This window comes from Pinus tabuliformis, chromosome 2_1 (assembly GCF_031772625.1).
Source record: "Pinus tabuliformis cultivar Carrire ecotype Pingquan chromosome 2_1, CPIR1, whole genome shotgun sequence".
In the NCBI taxonomy this organism is placed as follows: Eukaryota; Viridiplantae; Streptophyta; class Pinopsida; order Pinales; family Pinaceae; genus Pinus; species Pinus tabuliformis.
Genome location: NC_142299.1, coordinates 403,710,952 through 403,727,901, shown reverse-complemented (window position 1 = coordinate 403,727,901; position 16,950 = coordinate 403,710,952). Strand labels below are relative to the sequence as shown.

At 36.1% G+C, this 16,950-nt stretch overlaps 1 long non-coding RNA gene across 1 annotated transcript in view; it reads right to left on the bottom strand.

Annotated features, from left to right (window-relative positions):
* LOC149200586 (uncharacterized) overlaps positions 1-8,846 on the bottom strand; it is a 35,431-nt gene extending 26,585 nt beyond the window's left edge. Inside the window, exon 1 of the long non-coding RNA XR_016253374.1 lies at positions 8,588-8,846. This is a non-coding gene — a long non-coding RNA (uncharacterized LOC149200586). The remainder of the gene's footprint in view (positions 1-8,587) is intronic.
* Positions 8,847-16,950: the final 8,104 nt, after the last annotated feature.

Below are 16,950 nucleotides of genomic sequence, written 5' to 3'. Positions count from 1 at the left end.
CGTTAAGTGGTTTAAGACTCGAGTATGCCCTTGATGGCCGCTCAAATTATATAGCTTGGAAGGATCGCATTGAGGTAGTATTAGAGGATAACGGTCTAAAGGACTTCATTGATCAAGAAGTCCCCAAGCCGACTGATGCTACTCAACTGGCAGAATGGAAGAAATTTGTGGCCAGAGCAAGGAGAATCCTCCTGGAGGGAGTTAGAGACCACAATGTCTCGAGCCTCCATGGGAGGGAGACACCATTTTTGATGTGGAAAACATTGAAAGATTTATATTAGAACAACAACGATCAGAGGAAGCTGGCACTAAAAGACAAGCTTCGTAAGATCAAGTGTGAAAAGGGCGACACGATCTCTACATATCTGAAAAAGCTCACCATCTATAGCGATGAGTTTGGAAGTGTAGGGATCATGACTGGTGATGATGACATGGTGAGTCTTGCGCTCCTCGGTCTTCCTAAGAGCTGGCATAGCTACCAAGACTCGGTTAATGGAAGAGAAAAACTGCTAGATTGGGAACGACTTTGGTCGGATCTGATGCAGGAGGAAATAAGAAGAAGCACCAAAGATGGATCCTCATCAAAGCAAGATGATGAGAAAAATCTAGCCTTAGAGAGTAAAGCGAAGGGAAAGGGAAGGCATCCCATCCCAAATCCGATTCTTCCCATGGTGGGAAGAAGATTGACAAATCGAAAGTGTGATGCTTTCGTTGTCATGAAGTGGGCTATTATGCTACGAATTGTCCACAGAAGAAATCCAAGAAGGATTCCTCAAAGGGATCTAATGGTGAGCCACTGACCTCATAGTTTGAGCTATATTTCTCGCTTATCGCATGCATGGTTTCATCCATGGCGGGATGTGTGTGGTACCTGGACAGTGGAGCTTCATTCCACATGATAGGTGATAAGAATCTTTTCAGTATCTTGGAGGAGATGGATCTCCAGATGCAGATCAAGATGGGTGATGATGGCAAGTACCGTGTTTCAGGTGAAGGTACGGTTGTGTTTCAGAGGGAGCATGGAGCTCCCCTTACCCTGATTGATGTAAAGTATGTACTAGGTGTGAAGAAGAATCTTGTGTATGTCGCTATGCTAGCAGATAAAGCCTATGATGTAGTCTTTAGTGAAGGAAAGGTATTCTTGAGGCATATCCGTACCGGACAAACAAAGCGAATAGAGATTCGAGTCAAGAATCTCTACAAGTTGGAGGTAGACGACTGTGCTGCTTTGAGTTCCAAAGCTGAGATGGTGCAGGGCTAAGATGTTGGCAATCTATGACATAGAAGACTAGGCCACTTGCACCACGGAGCCCTGAAGATCATGCAACAGATTTCTATCGGATTACCTAAGGGAAACCTTGAGTAGACGACTACATGCAAAGGTTTTACCTTGGGTAAGTATGCAAAATCTTCCTTTCCAGATCGAGATAGTAGAGCTAGAGAAATCCTAGGGAGAGTTCACTTAGATGTTTGTGGACCTTTCTCTACTGCCTTCATCGCTAAACAAAGGTACTATGTTATTTTTAGTGATGATTTTTCTCCTAGATAATGGGTCTACTTTATGCAAAAGAAGGATCAAACCTTCTTGAGGTTTTATGAGTTTAAAGCCTTGGCAGAGAAAGAATCTAGAAAGAAAATAAAAGCCTTGCATAGCGACAACGGTGGAGAGTATATCTCCCAATAGTTTAAAGACTTTTGCGCTGCAGAAGGTATTAAACGGGAATTGACAGCACCCCATAACCCACAGCAGAATGGGGTGGCCAAAAGGAAGAACATATCCACTGTGGGAGAAAATCGAGTGATATTGCATGACCAAAGCCTACCACTTCATTTGTTGGCTGAGGCATGCAATACAACAGTATACTTGAAGAGCAGAAGCCCGCACCGTATACTCGGGATGAAGACACCTATGGAGGCCTATTCTGGGAAGCGACCTAATGTAAGTCACTTCCGAATCTTTGGATCATCAGTTTACTGTCATGTGACCAAAGATGCCAAGAAGAATTTAGACCCAACAGCTGAGTTGGGAATACTTGTGGGGTACACTGCTACACCCCACAACTATCAGGTGTACCTGCCTTCCATTCAGAGGATTGTGGTACGCAGTGGTCTGAAGTTCGAGGAGCAGAAAGTCATGCGTTTATCACTTGAGAGGGAGCTCGGGTTGCATGCAGATTAGGAACTTTTAGTTCCTAAGGATGAGGAGCCTCAGATTGATGCGGAGCAGCCGCATGCAGAGGATCCGGGAGTGGAGACACCCACTCATGCTGATACTTACAAAGATGGGTGGAAACGCTCAAGGGAAGCTGACAGGTTGATGTTGGATGTGCGGGAAAATGTGGGACAACCATCTTCTCAGCGCAGACAGAGGAGGTCACCCGAGCGGTACACTAGGTACAGTGCGCTAGTTGGGGAGTGTGTAGATACCGAACCTTCTTCATTTGAGGAGGCAGTGCAGCAACCAGTTTGGGTTGATGCAATGGTAGAGGAGTATGACTCTATCATTCGGAACAGTGTGTGGGATGTTGTCCCAAGGCCTCAGGGCAAGTCAGTGGTGAGTTCCAGATGGCTTTACAAGGTAAAGCAGGCAGCTGATGGCAGTGTTGAGAAACATAAGGCAAGGTTTGTTGCCTGGGGTTTCTCACAAGTTCAGGGGATCGACTACATTGACACTTTTTTTCCCGTAGTAAGGTACTCACCGATTAGATCGACGTTGGCACTATTAGCTTAGATGGGGTGGAAGATCCACCACATGGATGTGAAGCAGCATTCCTCAATGGGAAGATTGAGCAGGAGTTGTACATTGAGCAGCCAGAGGGTTTCGAGACCTTTGATGGTAAGTCGTATGTGTGCAGACTCAAGAGGGATTTGTATGGGCTGAAGCAAGCACCCCCTACATGGTACACCAGGATCGACAACTATTTCACCAGCTTGGGCTTCACTAAGAGTGAAGTAGATGCGAACCTTTACCACATCATGGTAGAAGGTAAACCATTGATCATTGTTCTTTATGTCGATGATCAGATTTTGACAAGTGATGATCAACTGATACAGTCTTGCAAGGAGGACCTTGCAAAAGAGTTCGAGATGAAGGACATGGGCCTTATGCACTACTTTCTAGGCATGGAGGTGTGGCAGAAACATGGGGAAGTATTTGTGTCTCAAGGCAAGTATGCTAATGAGATACTCAGGCACTTTCACATGGAGAAGTGCAAACCCATGCAGACTCCTCTAGCTGGGAACTAGAGAAAGAAGGATGCTACTTCAAGTGAGGTAGTAGCTACTACTGTTTATCGGCAGCTGGTGGGTTCACTTATGTATCTGGTGAACACACGACCCGATTGATGCTTTGCGGTGAACCAGCTGAGTCAAGCTATGGTTCAGCCTACCAAGCTATTTTGGAAGGCAACAAAGCATGTGCTGAGATACCTCAGAGGCACATCTTAGTTCGGATTGTGGTACAAACGGACAAAGGGAGTGAAGCTTCAAGGTTTCACAGATGCAGATTGGGTAGGGAGTCCATCAGACCAGAAGAGCACTTGTGGAGGAATCTTCAACCTTGGTTCAGCTACAGTTTCCTGGTATAGCAGGAAACAGAGATCAGTTTCACTTAGCTCAGCAGAGGTTGAATACATGGCTGCTAGTCAGGTTGCATGTGAGGCCATTTGGATGCAGAAGATTCTAGTGGGATTGTTTGGTCAGATGATGGATCCTACAGTGATCTACTGCGATAACCAGAGTTGTATCAAACTCTCTGAGAATCCAGTTTTTCATGACAGGTCCAAGCACATAGATATCCGGTATGACCATCTTTGAGACTGTGTGGTCAAGAGGATCATGTTGTTTCTGTATGTTTCGACCAAGGAACAGGATGCAGATATCTTGACTAAGGCATTGTCAAGATGCAAGTTCAAGTTCCACAGAGACAGGATTGGGGTTACTGATAATCCCTTTCTTGTTGAGAGGGAGTGTTGAAAATAGCAACAAGAAATGCTAAAAATAGAATTTCTAAAAATAGCACTGCTATAAATAGTAGTTCAACCAGTGTTGATCTTAGCAACAATGGATGGAAAAATGGAAGTGCTAAAAATAACATTCTATAAATAGCATTTTGGGATACCTTCCTATTTTAGTCAGTCCCTATACTAAAATAGTGAAGTAAAATTCGAATTTGATCTTAGCAGCAGTTTGTAAAATAATTAATTAATTCATATTGAGTTAATTAGTTAAGGAAAATCAAACTTGAAGTCTATGTGGGGACATGCAACAGTTTCTCCATTAATTGAGGAATTTATCCATGAGTTAAATAGATAAGGATGAGTTGTAATATTGATTTGTAATTAGTTGACTTAGTTAACTGAGTCAAGTCCAGTTAGATTAATTCAAACAGTTTGTTGAATTAATGTAAGTTGAGTTAGTTAATGCTTGCATGCATGTAACTACTGCACTTTAGATAACTAAGTATTCTCTCATAAATAACTCATGCATGTCAGTTTAGACATAGACCTAGTTGAGATTAGATGGAGGGGTAGTGTACTATCAGTTGCTAGAATATTCCATTGTGAATATTCCTTACATGCAAAAGGAATTCTTGCCTTGAGGATTGCGCAGTTAGATCAGATGTTTTAATGAGTGTGATGAGACCAATTCACACATGTGGCTTCACTGGACCCTAAGAAAAATTGCACAAGGAAATAAGAAGCTTGGAGGGCTTGAAGAGGACATATGCTATGTCTATTCAGTCTATGAGTTGTATTGCTTGATTGCAGAGAAAGCAGGATAGCTTGAGAGCTGATTCTTTTTGTAACTTGAACAAGATTTCCACTTGTATGATAATACAAAGTTTGGGTTTTAGGCTAAGGCTTTCCCTATGATATTTATTTTGTGTTATGTGTGATTGATTTCTCCGTTCTCAGTGATATGTGTTCTCTTGATCTTGCTCAATTCGATTAAGCTTCCGCAAAGTGTTGTAGAAGTAGACCTTGTATTGTGTTTTAGTATATTACAAAATCTGTTGATCTACAGTGGGAGTTTCTATAGCTAGGTTGCTAAGGAAACTCTGAATTTAGCTAAGTGTGGGATTAGTGGAACTTATGTGAATAGTGATAAAACTTGACTATGATCACACACTTGAAAACTTATTGATACAACATAGACCATCCAAAACATATAACACATACTTCACTTAATGCAACAACCTTTGTGGTAGCTTACGGCAAGTGCGGCTCCAATTATAGAGTTTGGGAGGATAAAGGCAACACTTGTGTAAGATTGTGTGAAATGAGTGTTAAACATGTCTATGTGGTGAGGACAACCCATTCTCATAAAGATTTCCCCTTGAAGCAAAACAAACCTCGCTTTGCATGACAAGTGATTACCCCCATGCCCAAAGATGACACATTCTATGTAAATATAAAAGCATGAACGACTCTTAAGATCGAAAAGGGGAGCTTGAGATCATTAACTTACCAATAAGTGACTAAGGAATGATTGATCACAATATCCATAGTAGGCTCTGAAATTTAAGTGCAGGCCAAAATTTTGGAGGGTGTTGCAGCCTCTACAACAAAGCCTTCACCTTCTTGCTAGCTTGTTTTTCAACTAGTGTCTTAAATTCTACAAACTTAGAGAATGTCTCATCTTTATTCGACGTGAAGAAGATCCAACACTTCCATGAGAAGTCATCAATAAAAGTGACAAAATATATGTGTCTGACAGTGTACGTTTTCCAGAAAGGCCCATAAACATCATAGTGGATCCTTTCTAGGACTACATGTGCTTTGTTGTCCCAATCATGGAATGTGGATTTTATGTACTTCTACAATGTACATCCTTTGCATATATCCTACTGGTTAAGTGCTCCTTTAGAGGGGCGAGTGGTTATTTGTTCTATAATATTCGAGGTACCATGATACAAATGATCAAAGTTCATCGACATCGCGACCTTCACTTTCTCCGCCTTAGTGCTTAATGTAGCACAGTCTTCCACATCTAGCTTATATAGGTTCTTCACACGAACCCCGATCTGCTTCACTTGCCCTGTGGCTATGTGTCTCATGAATGCTTTTCCTTTGTTGAATATCACTTCACAACCATGGTAAACCAAACACTCGGTGAATGCTAGTAGACAGGCCCCTAATCCTTTACCTTTACCTTTTTTTACTATTGCCTCATATTGAAATTTTGAAGACAAAATATTTCTTTTCTCTTAAAAAATTGTCTTAAAATCCCCCTCCATGTAGTAGTGTTGAATGCAACAATAGACAATTTGTCTCTAATCGTATCACCATATATGAAAGGGACAGAAGAGGAATTGATGTCTGAGAAATCTTGTCAATAAAACTTATCACGTTCTTCTTAGTCGACTACCCCCACAAAACGAAGAGCCCAACAAATCGTTGTCTTTATATAAGATAATGTGAATGGTAAGTAAAATAACAACCTCGGTATATGTGCAAGACAGTGGTTGTCTACAAGCTAGCGGACTTAGGGCGCACTGTCATAGTGAATTTTGCAGTTGTTAGATAATATCGTCTTAAATTTATATGTTTGTGTCTTATTGGTTAATTGTATTAAATAGGTTTGATCCAAAGTGGTCATTGTCTTAAATATAAAGTTTTGTCTTAAAATATTTTTGTCTCAAACTGCTTTTGTCTTAAATATAAAGTTTTGTTTTAAAATAATTTTGTCTTAATTTGTTTTTGTCTTAAAATAATTTTGTCTTAAACTATTTTTGTCTTAAATATAAAGTTTTGTCTCAAATGTCTTAAATTATTTTTGTGTTAAATATAGAGTTTTGTCTTAAAATATTTTTGTCTCAAACTGCTTTTGCCTTAAAGTATTTTTGTCTTAAATTATTTTTGTCTTAAATAGAAAGTTTTGTCTTAAAATGTTTTTGTCTCAAACTCTTTTTGTCTTAAAGTTTATATTTAAGACAATTCAATTGATATTAAATTTTAATGTAAAATAACTAAAATAAAAAGTGGTTTTTTAAGATCAAAGAATTCTTTTGTCTTAAAAAATTGTCTTAAAAGTGTTTTTTGAGCATAGGATTATAATCTTAAATCAAACTAAATAATTTGTTTCTTTAGGTCGGACAGACCAAAGTTTGGTCTGAATGGACGTTAACCATCATCATCATCATCATCATCAGTGTTTCTATACAAAGCTGTGAGAAATACCAAAAAAGCATAAGTTGGTTGGTCTGATTTTGATATTCAAAGAATGACAATTCAAAACAGTTTGCCAAAGATCTCCTACCAATTTGAAATGGGCCTCGCGAAGCAAGTTACAACTACCAGCTAGCGGATAGTAGAGATCCAAGACAAAGCTTTACAAAAATCTAATACAAATGGCTTAGAATTGCCCGATTATAATTTTTTTACCAAAGTTTACCATGCAAAGCTTCTTTAAATTCAAAGATGGAAAACTCATTTCTCTCAATCTTATGATATTTTCATTTTCTATTAAGTTTAGAAACTATTTGCAGATTTTGTAATGAATAAAAGTAGAATTTACTATAAATATTTTTAGGGAGAAAATTGTAAACTTTTAAAATATATATCTCAATTGAATAAAAAATATTATTTTTAAAATAAATATATATTTTAAAATTGGTAATATTTTTCTTAATAATAGATGACAAACTAATATTTTTTTTGAAAAAGTGTCTGCAAAGATTTTAAAAAATCGTGTTTTTTGAAATAGCTTATCCTATAATTCACTACAGAAACTTCTCATCATCATAACTTTCTCATCACTATAACTACAATAACATGCTGATATTCATCCGATATCATTAAACACGCATTTTTATTACTCTAAAACAAAATATGCATAAAATTTTATTACATAATACAACCTAAAACCTAAAATAACGAACAGAACCCTAAAATTGATGACCATCTCATGGAGGCGGTCATGGCAATTTTAATTTATTGTTCATTTCATTACCACCCTTTACAAACATAACCCTAAAATTGATGACCAGATCAGAGATCTGGCCATGGCAATTTGAAAATACTTATGAGTCATCGTTGAGAACAGAGTGGACACAATTACAACAGCATTTAACGATGCCCTTAGCGAACCAGTTAACGAAGGGCTTAACGATTACTTTTACTAAAGCTGGTCGGCAACAGCATTTAGCGAACGGCTTGACTCTTCCGTTAGTGACCGAAGCTGATTTGCTGCGGCTGACAGGTGCAACTGTGTGAATACCAAGCATGTCTTTTTTGGCGCAACTCACATCCACGTGAACGTTACACTCCACCTGCTCGCACCCATATCTCCAATTGCCGGAATCGATGTGACTATGGCAGGCGCTACAAGTATGTGGTTTCCCCTTTAAATCACCCATCACAAGTTTCAGTTTGTGATTTGCGTGGCCACCGAAGTCGAGTATTGTAGGGAGGGCCATACACAAGGGATGAAGCCTTAAGTTATGCGTATCACTTTCGAACACATAGCCTTTCACCACATCCCAGCATGCGTTACAGCGATCCCCTCGAAGCCATTTGGGACGAAAGTTTAAGGTAACATCGCTGCGAGAGGGGTGTTGGAGGACATCGGGAAGGGTGGCGCAAACCTCATGCAGAGTGAAGTCGTGGCAGGATGAGGATGAATCGTTAAGCTTACACTTGTAACCAATGTTGGCCCCAAATTCTTTACATCCGCTGCATTTGTAGGCCGGAAGGCCCTCCAACCGCAGCAGCTCATGGGCATGGCGGGTAGCGTTGAACAATACCGCCTGCGCTCTTTCTGTCTGTTCAATATCATCTCCGGCTGTTGGATTTGTATTCAACTCCGCCATGAAGGAGGCGCAGGCACAATAAAGACAGGCCAAATTTCTCTAAATCAAACCGCAGACGAAAATGAGAGTGAGTCGCTGGGGCAGAATTAACCCTGCATTAATAGGAGGTGGGAGGACGACTAAAATTCCAGGCTTCATCTGGTGCGCTAATAAAAACAAAATGTAATAAACAAGTAGACTTTTAAATTCAGCCACGCAAGAAATGTGATGCTGGGAGAGACTTTGTGCACTTGATTCTAATTTTAATGTGGAGTGGATTATATCGGAATCATGGGAAGATTCAGATGTTTCAGAGTCCAAGGCTCACATGTCACATCAAATCACATGCAATTCAGCACGATGGAATATAATTCGGACTAGACTACTCACGAAATTTCCACACAACTCAAGACCGGCAGTAATCTATAACAGTACAGTTATAATCTAATATTATATTATATATGTTGTAAATTAGGGGAGCTAGACATCAAACCTATTATCATTTAATTTTATTAATTAATATTTTGTTACAAATTTCGAATCGACACAACTCAAGACCAGCAGTACAGCTATAATCTAATATTATAATATATATGTTGTAAATTAGAGTAGCTAGACATCAAACCCATTAATCTAATATTATAATATATATGTTGTAAATTAGAGTAGCTAGACATCAAACCCATTATTACTTTATTTTATTAATTAATATTTTTTCACAAATTTCAAAACGCAATGGGAAAGAAATGACGAAATCTGAATGGTGGATTGCAGCCACACCCACTACCATGTCTTACAACCACGAAGTAGGTGAGCTGAAGCAAAGAAAAAAAATTGAAACAACGTACTTCAATTTTCTAAATTATAACATTAGTGGAGGAAAAATAATATAGCAATAATGAAAATATTTAAAATTTTCATTACTTAAGGATCATATTCTCACTAGCGTTTATTACTAAGAAAATTCTTATCCTCAAGATAGGAATTCTGATTCTTAAAATACATGTCCTACGTCTTTTTTCCTTAATTTTGGTTTTACTAAATCGGTAACCATTTTATGATTTGTGGGTATTAATGGTTAGTTTTAAGGTAAGTTTGTATCATATTTTTTAGCATGTTGTTTTTACTTTATAGTTTATCAATTTTATGAAGTGCATTAATGTTCACTGAATCACATAAAATATAGAGATTTTATTATATTGTAGTTAGTGCTTATGAATTTTCATAATCTTTATGAATTCGTATGCTTCTTTATATTACACGTTCACAATAAATTAGGAAAGGTACTTGAAATTAAAGATGCTTCCCAAGGATCAACTTAGCACATAAGAGAAACAACCTCAAAAAATCATTGTTTCCAAAAGGGGACATCTTGTTCCTTTGTTGCTCTTGTGAAAGATTGAATTAAATCTTTTCTAAATGGGACACCTTGTTCCGTTGTTGCTCATGTGAAACATTGAATCGAATCTTTTCTAAATTTCCCTAAAATCTGGCAGGAACTTATTGAAATCACAAACTTGATGGGTAATCATGTGCAATCGAAGAACGTTGAATCCATATATACCTTGTTCCGTTGTTGCTCATGTGAAACATTGAATGAAATCTTTTCTAAATTTCCCTAAAATCCGGCAGGAACTTATTGAAATCACAAACTTGATGGGTAATCATGTGCAAAACATTGAATCAAATCTTTTCTAAATTTCCCTAAAATCCAGCGGGAACTTATTGAAATCACAAACTTGATGGGTAATCATGTGCAATCGAAGAAAGTTGAATCCATATATACAGTAAAAAAAACCAGTTTAAATAACACAAATCAAGATTTTACCTCAATTTTTTCCACCAAATTCCAACAACAGAAAGTTCAAAAAATTGCACAAAGTTAACTCCATAATAAGTCCATAATGATTCTCTCAACAAAAAAACTTTAATTTCAAATGTTCACGCAGTAGGATTTCAAAATCTGAAATATCTACTACAAAATTTTGGAATTCTAACAAAATGTTTTTTCAATGTATAAATCACTATGTTTAAAATCCTCTTTAACCTTAAAAGATTAAAATTTGATAAATACATTTTTTTTTTAAAGTTTAGTGGTTTTTTTTAATGATTTTTTTAGTTAAAAATATATTTCAAATATATTCAGGGAGTTTAGTGAATTGTTCTCTATAATATTTTAATGTTTTTTTGTCTATTTCTTTTAACACATTGAGAAAAATATTATAATTCAGTTGTGAAACTCACATTGGATACTAGTAGCTATCCATAATGCAAGTTGACTCATCTTGGTTATTCAAGAAAAACCAGGCCTTGGAATTACCCTACTAATAGTATGAGTCTAGGTTTAACTAAAAGGAAAATTGTCAACAATTCCAATTTATAAACACAATTCTTTTATAAAATTTGTAAGAAGTGTGTACATTTGAATTTAGGCTTTTGTGATCCATATTATAAAAAGAAAGAAAACTTTATGTAAAAATCACATCATCAAAGTAAAACTCTGATGATGTGATTTTTACTATTTAACTATTATTGTCGTTTATGTTTTACTCTATCCATCACCAACAAGGTGTGTTACTTAAACACACACTTGTAATACATTAAGTGGGTTAAGCATTCAAGTAAACCAAAATCTAATTTATTAATTGTACATTTTGACCATTAGAATGAACAAATCTAAAACATCACTCGAAACTATTTATTAATTTATTAAAATTAATAAATGTAGAAATGATGTTGAAGAACTCAATTGTAAACATGATAATAATGTAGATATATTTCCTTGGAAACATTTTTAACAAAAACATCAAGAAATGGCATTTGTTTGGCTCTTTTATGCTTTAGGGATTATTACAAATAGAAACTATAAACTTATAGATAACAATTTTGGGTATTTTTATTCCTAGGCTTCACATTCTTAGTCTTTCTCTATTTTGTTTTGTGCCATTAATATTGCAAGATTTCAATTTTCCATGGGTAAATTTATTTAGTCCCATTTTCACCTTTGATTGATTTGCTTCTCATTGATGCAACTTGAGGTGCATGTGAGTGGACCATGCCAATTGAAGAGAGTTAGTCTTCACATTCTTAGTCTTTCTCTATTTTCTTTTGTGCCATTGATATTGCAAGATTTCAATTTTCCATGGGTAAATCTATTTAGTCCCATTTTCACCTTTGATTGATTTTCTTCTCATTGATGCAACTTGAGGTGCATGTGAGTGGACCATGCCAATTGAAGAGAGCTCCCGAGTGAATTCAAATATGTACACACACAGAAAGAAAAACATATTTTTATTAAAGTAGGAATTAAGATACTTACAACTTGTAGAAAAGCACCTATAGCCTAAGGACACACAACCACGAAAAATGGATCTAAGAAGATTCAACAAAGGTTATTACCTAGTCTCCTTAAATATGTGTCTACAAAACTAAGTGAACAATAAGCATCTAGTCTAATAGAGACTTTATATCAAATAATGTGATATATATATATATATATATATATATATGCCCACAATACAACAAATTTGGCTTGTTTTGAAATGTTTTGTTCATCATGTGATCTCATCAGATGCTCGATCTTAGTATGATTGAATTCCCATAGGTGTCACCTAGAATGGACAAGGGGAAGAAAAAATATATATTTCATGCTCATTAGAAGGAACGTAGTTCAATAACTCACAATTCGTTCATTTGGTCAAGGTAAGTTGGATTAGAATCCAAGTCCAAATAGTTTCCTTGAAATCCAATGAATATGCACCTATCTCTTATGCAAACATCATTAAAATTCCCACTTGAATATAAAAAACAATCAATCTGTGAGTGTGTTAGTGCATCATCTAACCTATGTAGATGAAAGAACAAAACCTCTTCCTTGTCATGATAAATTTGGACCACAATCTTACTTGTTGCCACTTGCTCTCCTTGAGTGTATTAGCCACCCACCTTTATTGGATTGTTTGGGCCAGAGGCCTGTCACAGTGTCACAGACTCACCACTCATTTATGAAAGTTATCCTATGTCACAATGTCACATGTGGAACAGTGGAAGTGTCACTTCGACTACAATCTGCACCAGATATCAAGTGTCTCAACATATCACTTAAAAGATTTGAAAGTATAGCTCATGACGAACGATATCTACCACCACTTATGAAATACTAAAACACTTTTAATACATTGTACTTGCTTGACTACAAACTCTCTGCGGTGGACCCCCACACTTATTCCATGTGATTATAATTGTGGAGACGATGTAGAAGATAGTCCATCTTATAGTTTTACTTTGTTGGTCATCTTATATGTCCCATAATCTCCCCTTAGTAATATCTCATATATACAATTGCTATGGCATGTCTAAGTCAAAAACATTTGATTTCAGAGCTATGGAGATTTTATTATGAGTGTTCCATACAATTTCAAACCAAAATTGAGAATTCAATAAATCATTTCTGTGTTATAGTCATTTTGTTTTTTTCCCATAATAGATATGTGTTTTTAATGAAACTTTTATTAGTGAAGGGTTAGTTTATCATTTTTTTTAAACATAATATTTCTTAAAAAATAGCATAAAAACCTAAAATTCAAAAAAAAAAATTATATAATAGATAAAAAAAATCCAAATTCCAACGTTGAATGCTTGCTAGTTATCCATAGGACAGCCCCACAAATTTAATTTTGTGTGAGAAAATGTTTGATGTTTACACTACATTGACTTACTCACACAACACGTCACCATCTACACGCATCCTAAGATAGAGGAAACCCAAAACCCGTCGGCATAAGTGCTGGTTATCCATGCGACAGCCCGAGTGCCCCCACAAACTTAATTTTCTCTAAGAAAATGTTTGATGTTTACACGTGGGCCATGAACGCTCAATCATTATTACGAGTCATTGACTTTTCGTAAAGATACCATGCTTTGAACGACGTCATTGGTTAATACGTCATTTCTGTGATGTATGAAAATGATGGTTATTTTCTTACACAATGCCTTTAAAGCATGTAGGTTAAAAAATTGAAATAATTGAGGAGATAGGATTTTCATCTTAAAATTAAATATATAATTAAATAATTATTATTAATGAAAATTTAATTAAAAAATATAACTATAAAATTATATAAAAAATAATATTATAAATAATAATAATAATTTTTTTTATTTGTTAATGATGGATTAAACAAAATAACTCACATTGGACTAGAAAATGTAAAATTTAGATTTAAAAGAAATTAAAAAAAAAACATTAATATGTTAATATATATTTAAATTTACATCTATACAATATACAATATATTATAAAGTTATTTAAAATGATGTTACATATGTACTAAAATCTTTGAAAAGATCAAAATGTTAATGTCAATTGACATACACACATATATATAGTATAAAATTTTAAAAGGATAACAAAGTTAATTGAAGGTTATTAACTAAGAATAAGTAGGACACAACAAGAGGCTACTCAAAAAGGTTTTATATTATATTCAACACTTGTATTGATTTTGGGATCTAAATTTATAATATAACAGTTGAGTCATTTTAGATTTAGATTTCATTGACAACTCATCAATCGATGATTACAAATTCTTATCAAAGATACGGTTTACAACTCATATATATGTAGTATCAAACTTTTTGATTATTTAGCAACTCATAGTCTAACATTTCATCTCTCAATTACAAGTTTGAATGAATGTAATAATAAATTTTGTCATCTTCAATATAAAACTACTGACCTAAGATTCTATGAAGATATGCTCGAAAAATCGCCAATAACTACATGTGTATAAGTGAACAACTATCCAGTTAGAACATTTACCCAATCTTTCTGATTATCATCCCAATAGTTATTTGATTGATTTCTCATGATACCATTTGCTATGCTGGAATTGTCAAATGTTGATTAAATTTTGGTTTTGTTAGTCTTTGAATATTGAAGTCTTACTATCTTAGGTTTCCCCTTGGCAAGTGCAAAAGTTTGTTGAAGGGATCCAAGCTAGAGATTTGAATTCTTTCTACGGTAGTTTTGTTGGTTGACTATGAACCATCTTCACTTCATGTGGTTTTTGGTTGACCATTAACCATCTTCCATTGATATTTGTAATTTATGGCTTACCACTAGCTCTTTTGAATTGAACAAAGTGGTGGTTTCTGTAACACCCTCCTCCCACATCTACCCAAGTAACTGACCAATCAGGGTAAACATGCAATGAGAGGCTATTATGATTGGATTCAATCTCATAAGTTACATTAAGGAAGTGGAATCGATGGAAACACAACATACAGACCTTCCATATCAGCTACAAGACCCCTTAGAACCATGCCAACACTTCAAGCAACATTCCCCTAGGTCCCACTAAATTTTTTGATCACTTGATCTCTATACACTTTCATGCTATGGGCATGCCAGAGTCCAGGGACCTCTCAACAGTCTCATAGACCTGGATGCCAGTGTCAAGGGACCAATTTGTCCAGTTCTATGCCAATGTCCCTGGGGTTCTAGTCACTTTTTCAAGCCCAGAGCCGAGGTCACTGCTCAGAATGGAATGGCATCTTAAGAGCAGTAAAATAACAAGGAAACAATGATACAGAAGCAATTATTTAAACAAGCCCTTAACCAGACCCCTACTAGCCATGACAAGCATTCCATCAAACATATCATAAACATGTAATCTACGGGTGTAAAAAACAGAAGCAAGCATTGAGATCTCATACTTATCTGAGAATCACTAAGAACCATTGTTACTTCACGTCATTTGTTGCATTATCATCTATTAGTTCATAGATACATTTTCCATTCATTTACAAGTAAAAACATGATGACGACCATACATAGCTATTGTCATAAAACATATACATAGCCAACATAGTAACAACAAAATAAGATAAATACATTAGCCATAAAATCCACATCTAAATGAGTACATTTACACATGAAAACGAAGGGAATGAATTTCTCATTAATGAACACATAAACCAATTGGATATGGGACTAAGATGTTCCACCCAACCATAGATTGGCTGAGCCAAATCTCTCTTAAGTGGCTCAGCTAATCACCCCCATGCCATATTCCAAGCATGAATGTGGGACTCATAACCAACCGAAAAGAACCAAACAAGCATGGATGCTACTGAAGTTCTTCCACCTACACCATGAGGAATTTGAGTGTCTCCTAGTCTCTCAAGCTTTACTGCAATCCAAAATTTGTTCTAGGGATCACTAGGCCCTACATCAAGACCCACTCTCCAAGCTTTACAATATATCCCATCTTGAGACTACTAGGCCCAATGGAGAGAAATCCACCTCATGGATTTACCGTATATCCTACCATTAACCAGCAAGGATTCCTAGGCCCACAGAGGCACACAATCCTGACTTTACCGCAACCTAGAGTCTAGCTTAGGGGTTACTAGGATAGTCGCTTTACTGTGATCCATAGTTTGGTTCAGGGACCATTAGGCCATGTGTTTGTCATTTCATAGATCCACCCCACTTAGCTTCGAATCCATTTGACAATCCAGCTCAACCAAAGTATGAGAACCCATCTCATCAAGGCTATCAAGGAATGGCAAGGATAGGTTGAAAACACTGTCACCCCTGGAAAAACCCATGCCATTACAAAAAAAGAACCACATGCAACACCATGCATGCCAAATATAGAAAGGAAAACACAAATGCAAACAATTACCTGCAAAGAATCCTATTGTAGCTGCTTGATCTTGCTCTTCATTTCTCTCTCCTTCCTTCCTCTTTCCTTCTTAGCTTTTCTTGATTCAATGCCAAAGTGTTCCAAGAAAACTCTAAGTGTCCAAGAGTCCTGCACAACATTCAATTTTGAATACGTGTCCCATCAACTATGGTATTATATTTTTTTACATGTAGCTTTAACCAGGACTGTTACAGTTTCAAATGACCACTAAACAATTTGATTTGATTGATGTTGTGGTTTCTATTTTACCACTATCTTCAATTGAATAATATAGTGGTTTTGGGTTTATCTCTAACCATATTCACTACATCAATTTATTGCATCTTCATTACATAAATTTACTCCAACCCTAAAGGTGTAGGAGAGGTGTCTTCAATCATTGTGCCCCCGATTGAGGTGTGGTGTGGTGAGTACCATTTTTTACTTTAAAAAACATATGGAATTGGA